Raw genomic sequence first — 8,379 nt, forward strand, 5'->3', positions numbered from 1 at the left:
GATAGTGTGTATATAAAGGCTTAGTACTACCCTGTATTTGTGATAGTTGGTATATAATGGCTTAACACTGCCATGTATGTGTGATAGTGTGTATATAAAAGCTCAGTACTGCCATGTATGTGTGATAGTGTGTATATAAAGGCTTAGTACACTGTATGCGTGATAGTTGGTATATAATGGCTTAGCACTACCATGTACGTGTGATAGTGTGTATATAAAAGCTCAGTACTGCCATGTATGTGTGATAATGTGTATATAATGACTAAGTACTGCCATGTATGTGTGATAGTGTGTATATAAAGGCTTAGTACTACCATGTATGTGTGATAGTGTGTATACAAAGGCTAAGTACTACCATGAATGTGTGATAGGGTGTGTATATAAAGGCTTAGTACATGTACTACCCTCTATGTGTGATAGTGTGTATATAATGGCTTAGTACTACCATGTATGTGTGATAGTGTGTATATAAAAGTTCAGTACTGCTATGTATGTGTGATGGTGTGTATATAAAGGCTCAGTACTGCCATGTGTGTGATAGTGTGTATATAAAGGTTCAGTACTGCCATGTATGTGTGATAGTGTGTATATAATGGCTTAACACTACCATGTACGTGTGATAGTGTGTATATAAAAGCTCAGTACTGCCATGTATGTGTGATAATGTGTATATAATGACTAAGTACTGCCATGTATGTGTGATAGTGTGTATATAAAGGTCCAGTACTGCCATGTATGTGTGATAGTGTGTATATTAAGGCTGAGTACTGCCATGTATGTGTGATAGTGTGTATATAAAAGCTCAGTACTGCCATGTATGTGTGATAGTGTGTATATAAAGGCTCAGTACTGCCATGTATGTGTGATAGGGTGTATATAAAGGCTCAGTACTGCCATGTATGTGTGATAGGGTGTATATAAAGGCTCAGTACTGCCATGTATGTGTGATAGTGTGTATATAAAGGCTCAGTACTGCCATGTATGTGTGATAGGGTGTATATAAAGGCTCAGTACTGCCATGTACGTGTGATAATGTGTATATAATGACTAAGTACTGCCATGTATGTGTGATAATGTGTATATAAAGGTTCAGTACTGCCATGTATGTGTTATAGTGTGTATATAATGGCTTAGTACTACCATGTATATGGATAGTGTGTATATAAAGGTTCAGTACTGCCATGTATGTGTGATAGTGGGTATATTAAGGCTGAGTACTGCCATGTATGTGTGATAGTGTGTATATAAAAGCTCAGTACTGCCATGTATGTGTGAAGTGTGTATATAAAGGCTTAGTACTACCATGTATGCGTGATAGTGTGTATGTAATGGCTTAGCACTACCATGTACGTGTGATAGTGTGTATATAAAAGCTCAGTACTGCCATGTATGTGTGATAATGTGTATATAATGACTAAGTACTGCCATGTATGTGTGATAGTGTGTATATAAAGGTTCAGTACTGCCATGTATGTGTGATAGTGTGTATATAATGGCTTAGTACTACCATGAATATGGATAGCGTGTATATAAAGGCTTAGTACTGCCATGTATGTGTGATAATGTGTATATAAAGGCTTAGTACTACCCTGTATGTGTGATAGTTGGTATATAAAGGCTTAGCACTGCCATGTATGTGTGATAGTGTGTATATAAAAGCTCAGTACTGCCATGTATGTGTGATAGTGTGTATATAAAGGCTTAGTACTACCCTGTATGCGTGATAGTTGGTATATAAAGGTTCAGTACTGCCATGTATGTGTGATAGTGTGTATATAATGGCTTAGTACTACCATGTATAAGGATAGCGTGTATATAAAGGCTTAGTACTGCCATGTATGTGTGATAGTGTGTATATAAAGGCTTAGTACTACCCTGTATGTGTGATAGTTGGTATATAAAGGCTTAACACTGCCATGTATGTGTGATAGTGTGTATATAAAAGCTCAGTACTGCCATGTATGTGTGATAGTGTGTATATAAAAGCTTAGTACTACCCTGTATGCGTGATAGTTGGTATATAATGGCTTAGCACTACCATGTACGTGTGATAGTGTGTATATAAAAGCTCAGTAATGCCATGTATGTGTGATAATATGTATATAATGACTAAGTACTGCCATGTATGTGTGATAGTGTGTATATAAAGATTCAGTACTGCCATGTATGTGTGATAGTGTGTATATAATGGCTTAGTACTACCATGTATATGGATAGTGTGTATATAAAGGCTTAGTACTGCCATGTATGTGTGATAGTGTGTATATAAAGGCTTAGTACTACCCTGTATTTGTGATAGTTGGTATATAATGGCTTAACACTGCCATGTATGTGTGATAGTGTGTATATAAAAGCTCAGTACTGCCATGTATGTGTGATAGTGTGTATATAAAGGCTTAGTACACTGTATGCGTGATAGTTGGTATATAATGGCTTAGCACTACCATGTACGTGTGATAGTGTGTATATAAAAGCTCAGTACTGCCATGTATGTGTGATAATGTGTATATAATGACAAAGTACTGCCATGTATGTGTGATAGTGTGTATATAAAGGTTCAGTACTGCCATGTATGTGTGATAGTGTGTATATAATGGCTTAGTACTACCATGTATATTGATAGTGTGTATATAAAAGCTCAGTACTGCCATGTTTACTGTGATAGTGTGTATATAAAGGCTTAATACTACCCTGTATGTGTGATAGTTGGTATATAATGGCTTAGCACTACCATGTACGTGTGATAGTGTGTATATAAAAGCTCAGTACTGCCATGTATGTGTGATAATGTGTATATAATGACTAAGTACTGCCATGTATGTGTGATAGTGTGTATATAAAGGCTTAGTACTACCCTGTATGTGTGATAGTTGGTATATAAAGGCTTAACACTGCCATGTATGTGTGATAGTGTGTATATAAAAGCTCAGTACTGCCATGTATGTGTGATAGTGTGTATATAAAGGTTCAGTACTGCCATGTGTGTGATAGTGTGTATATAAAGGTTCAGTACTGCCATGTATGTGTGATAGTGTGTATATTAAGGCTGAGTACTGCCATGTATGTGTGATAGTGTGTATATAAAAGCTCAGTACTGCCATGTATGTGTGATAGTGTGTATATAAAGGTTTAGTACTGCCATGTATGTGTGATAGTGTGTATATATAGGTTTAGTACTGCCATGTATGTGTGATAGTGTGTACATAAAAGCTTAGTACATGTACTGCCATGTTCGTGTGATAGTGTGTATATAAAGGCTTAGTACTACATATGTTTATTAATAATATATCCATGTACATGTGTTACTTTTGTATGTGTGATAGTGTGTATATAATGGCTTAGTACTACCATGTATATGGATAGTGTGTATATAAAGGCTTAGTACTGCCATGTATGTGTGATAGTGTGTATATAAAGGCTTAGTACTACCCTGTATGTGTGATAGTTGGTATATAAAGGCTTAGCACTGCCATGTATGTGTGATAATGTGTTTATAAAAGCTCAGTACTGCCATGTATGTGTGATAGTGTGTATATAAAGGCTTAGTACTACCCTGTATGTGTAATAGTTGGTATATAAAGGCTTAGCACTGCCATGTATGTGTGATAGTGTGTATATAAAAGGTTAGCACTACCATGTACGTGTGATAGTGTGTATATAAAAGCTCAGTACTGCCATGTATGTGTGATAATGTGTATATAATGACTAAGTACTGCCATGTATGTGTGATAGTGTGTATATAAAGGTTCGGTACTGCCATGTATGTGTGATAGTGTGTATATAATGGCTTAGTACAACCGTGTAAATGGATAGTGTGTATATAAAGGCTTAGTACTGCCATGCATGTGTGATAGGGTGTATATATAGGTTCAGTACTGCCATGTATGTGTGATAGTGTGTATATTAAGGCTGAGTACTGCCATGTATGTGTGATATTGTGTATAAAAGATCAGTACTGCCATGTATGTGTGATAGTGTGTATATAAAGGTTTAGTACTGCCATGTATGTGTGATAGTGTGTATAAGTACGTTCAGTACTGCCATGTATGTGTGATAGTGTGTACATAAAAGCTTAGTACATGTACTGCCATGTTCGTGTGATAGTGTGTATATAAAGGCTCAGTACTACCATGTATGTGTGATAGTGTGTATATAAAGGCTCAGTACTGCCATGTAGGTGTGATAATGTGTATATAAAGGCTCAGTACTACCATGTATGTGTGATAGTGTGTATATAAAGGCTCAGTACTACCATGTATGTGTGATAGTGTGTATATAAAAGCTCAGGGGCCTATTTCACTAAAAGGCGTAAGATACGACGAAACTTAAGTTAGGCCTTAGGGCGTACGCCAAAATTTAGTCCGGCGTAAACTGCGTTTCACTAAGAGGCGTACGCCTAGTCGTAAACACTATTATCGGACTAAGTTAAGGCCAGACGTACGTCCTTGACAACGAGTTTATGCACATGCGCAGACGGATGATAAACAGTAGAAAGGAAGATAGATAGATAAATATATAGATAGATAGATATATATTCTTTAGATAGATAAAAAGATAGAAACTTGTCAATTGTGTTTGCGTGAGAGAGAGAGAGAGAGTGAGAGAGAGAGAGAGAGAGAGAGAGAGAGAGAGAGAGAGAGAGAGAGAGAACTGTAAAGTATTCAGGCATATTAATCTTGATACGTGACAAAATCACACAGCAAAACTTGCTAAAATGTTTTATTTGAAAGATATATTTGATGAAGCATACACCGTTTGGATATGTTCATTCAAAATTATTAACTCAACAGAACTATTTTGTTATCGATATCTACGGGGATTTAACCATGTTTCGAACACCCTTGGAATTTCTATTTTGATCAAGCGTCAATTATGGCCCGAGTATAAATATATTTTTATTACATTTTCTGGTTTCCTCTTGCTATATCATTGAACGAAAATCAGTGAATTTGTTTACAAGTAGAAAATATAGCGAATTAATGCAGTAATGCGCTATTTAACCATGGATTGGACAGTATTAAGCAAGCATCGAACAACCATACAACAGATACTAAAAAAAGCGAAATTTTAATATTTCATGCAAAAAAACAACAACAAAAAAACAAAACCAAGAGGCTCGGATAAATATATTTATTTCTTTCATATTAAGATTTGTGTCAATGTAAAATGTGGAGCAATAATGACCTAGGAGATACTTGATGAATTCCAAGTCTAATTTTTTTTCACACAATTTGTTTCCGAAGTTAGTTTTTTTCGAATTATTTATACAAACCATAACTGCGTGCACGTTTCTTTGTAAATGTTTCAACAAAGTTATCAGATCCAAGGTACAAGCAGATGTTGTGTCAGACGTATGGTATAAACTACCCAAGTACACTTACATGTGTACACTTACATGTGTATTTTGCTTTCGATAAGTTTGGCGAGTATCTAGTACATTTCGGTACGATGTGTTTATTATGCAGCGTACAGATGTAGTCAGACAATAGGAATAAGTAATTTTTACATTTTACAACTTAGATCTCGTCAGAAATCGTTGGAGAAACGGAAGAACTTGTTTAAAACATAGCTTGAAACGAGGAGCCCCTATAAATCCAAGATGGCGAGTGTCCTTCCTTTACTTTTTTAAAGTACATTGAATACACTTTTTTAACATGACTGAAACGGGGGGGGGGGGTCAGTGTATTTATTTAATGCAATACACAGAAATGCATCTAAGATTACAAATCTTCATCAATTTTTTCTTCGGGAACAAATAATTAAGAACTTGACTATCCAACAACCAAGCCCCTGTGGTCCCAAGTTTGATTCCTGTACAATATCACATAAAGAAAATGTTGATTCATGTACAACATTACATAAAGAAAATGTTCATTGGTTCAATGCCGTGTGATACCGCTCAAGTACAGGCAAAATTAGAAATTTCCCGTGGCATGGTTAATGCACTGGTATTTAAAGTATAACTGTACAAGTAATACTAGGGAATAATAGGCCTACTGCAGTAATGCAAAACAAATCACATCATTAAAAAACACTTACATATTTCTTTTCTTAGACGGACACCATTTAAACTATCTAGCCTAATTGGATAAAAACGCCCTTCCCTTTCCTCTTTCCAAAATGTCCGATAATGTCGTCTGTTCTGCTTCAGTACACATGTTTGGTCTTTTCGGCGTCGAACAATTTCGACCCCAAGTCTTTTCTGTCCCAGATAATGAATATCCTGCCGAAAATAACGACACCAGAAAAAGGAAAATTTAACCTATAGTGAAGGGGTGAATATAGTAAAGGTCGGTACATATGAGAATATGGAGTTGGTCACGTGGGGTGGTGGATCTACGTTTTCATATATATGCGGATAAAAATCAGATCTTTGTAACGCTCCAAATTCAGCCTTAGATACAATAAAGCATGACTATTGAACTTATTCGTTGTTATTTTACATTGAAAATATTCACAGAGGTATAATAATAAAATACATATTTACTGGCTATGATGACGATTTATCGTCCCCTGAGACACAAGTTGTTTCACAAGGCGAATATATATATATATACATTTCCAAGAATCTTAAAAAATTGGTCATAAAGAAAGATAATGTTCATCATACAACACTTAGTGTTATATAATGCAACCCAAGTTGATTGACCAGTTCACTGCCTTATTACACTGCTTTGATTACTTCATTTATTTTAAAATGCATTACGTGTTTATATAATCACGATTTATAACGATGTATTTGCAGGTTAACATTATACATTTATTGCATGATGATGAGAAAAATATGAAGATTTATTCCCCGTAGAAAAATCATATTTCCTGAGGGCTTTGTCCGAGGGAAATATCAGTGGCGTAGCTAGACCAGAATCGAAGTGCATGCTTAAAATGCCAGTGGGTCCAGGACGAAGCCTGGTGGGGGCCCAGGGGGCGAAGGCCCCGGAAGCTCATGAATTCTGACGACTTTTAACTTTAACAATCATCACAGAAATTGAAAGGAATGCTCACTATATCAGCATTTTTAGGCACGTAAAATTGTTTTGTTTATAGTTTAGGCATAAAATCACAAACTTATTAAAAGCTTTTTAAAAGAAGAAAAAACTTTTTACGCTTGTTTTTGACCCACTCAAAGCTTTTATTCTTTTGAAAGTTCATTTTCACCTAGTTTATGCTAATGAATATCTCAATAAAGCTGTGATATTCTATTGGGGGGGGGGGGGGGTTAAAATGATGTGCTTTATAAGGTACATGCATTGTGTACTGTTATTTAACAATCATGATACTGTAAAACCACATTGCGTGTCTATATTTGGTACTTAAGACGTCTTTGTTTAGCATTGATTCCGGATAAAGTAGGACCGGGTGACGGAAACCGTTGAAGAGATAACTAACTATGGACCTTATACTTTGTCCCGAGTTTTTGCTTCCACCACTTTTTGCTTGATATTTCAATAACAGTAAATACCTTTGTGCTCAAACTACGTTCAACCACTAATATGAAAAATGTCCAGATTATCTGTTTTGAAACGCCCCCTCTACCGCTTCAGGTTTCAATACACATCCCAAAATTGAAAGTCTACGGAGATTTTGCATTGCATCAGCCATTAATAAGCCCGGATGATAATGTTGAAAAATTGCGCGATGCATTCCGAGTGTATTCCGAATGGAGAAAAGATGTAAACATTTCCCATTACAAATCTCCGTAAGAAAATTGTTTTCGTTCCTGTGAAATTTTATGAGTGAAAAGCGATAATTGTTTAATGAAGATATCTTGGGTAATCGTATATTCCCTTTTATCGATTTCAATTGTATTTCTTTCACAGGCTTATGTATTTTTATTAAAAATAACGAGAAAGTGATGGAAGCAAAAACTTGGGACAGACTATAATACTTGAATTCTTTTTTTTCTTTCTTTATTTTTTTTACTGAGTTTCTTCCTTTTTCCCCCAAATGATGTGCATGCTCAGGCATATAAGCATATATGGTAGCTACGCCACTGAATATAATGTTTCTGGGGAAATTAAACTTCATATTTCCCGAACAATCATGCAATTAAAGTTTTATTATACCGAACAACAAATGATGATACAACATATGTCGATTTTGATTGTTTATCTTTGTTTTCAAAAATGCGAATCAAATATAGTAAAATTAGTTTTTGTAGCATAAAGAGAATTTAAATGATTATATATTTTTTGATTTCAACATATTTGTCAACATCGTATGCTCATATTGGCTTTTTTAATATCTTTGGGATGAAAAAACCCTCAGATTTCCGAAGAGGTGAGACATAATATTTATTCCCCGGGAGACACGACGTTTTGTCGCCCGATCACATGATTGTCAAGAACCAATCAGACGTCGCGTTATATAGAATAATCA

At 35.4% G+C, this 8,379-nt stretch overlaps 1 protein-coding gene across 6 annotated transcripts in view; it reads right to left on the reverse strand.

Annotated features, from left to right (window-relative positions):
• The window catches only part of LOC136274992 (uncharacterized), a 91,812-nt gene extending 85,575 nt beyond the window's left edge, over positions 1–6,237 (reverse strand). For all 6 annotated transcript variants that reach the window (XR_010713484.1, XR_010713487.1, XR_010713483.1 and 3 more), the window contains exon 1: positions 6,040–6,237. The gene's annotated coding sequence lies outside the window, so the exon portion shown is untranslated. The remainder of the gene's footprint in view (positions 1–6,039) is intronic.
• Positions 6,238–8,379: the final 2,142 nt, after the last annotated feature.

This window comes from Magallana gigas, chromosome 4 (genome assembly GCF_963853765.1).
Source record: "Magallana gigas chromosome 4, xbMagGiga1.1, whole genome shotgun sequence".
Lineage (NCBI taxonomy): Eukaryota > Metazoa > Mollusca > Bivalvia > Ostreida > Ostreidae > Magallana > Magallana gigas.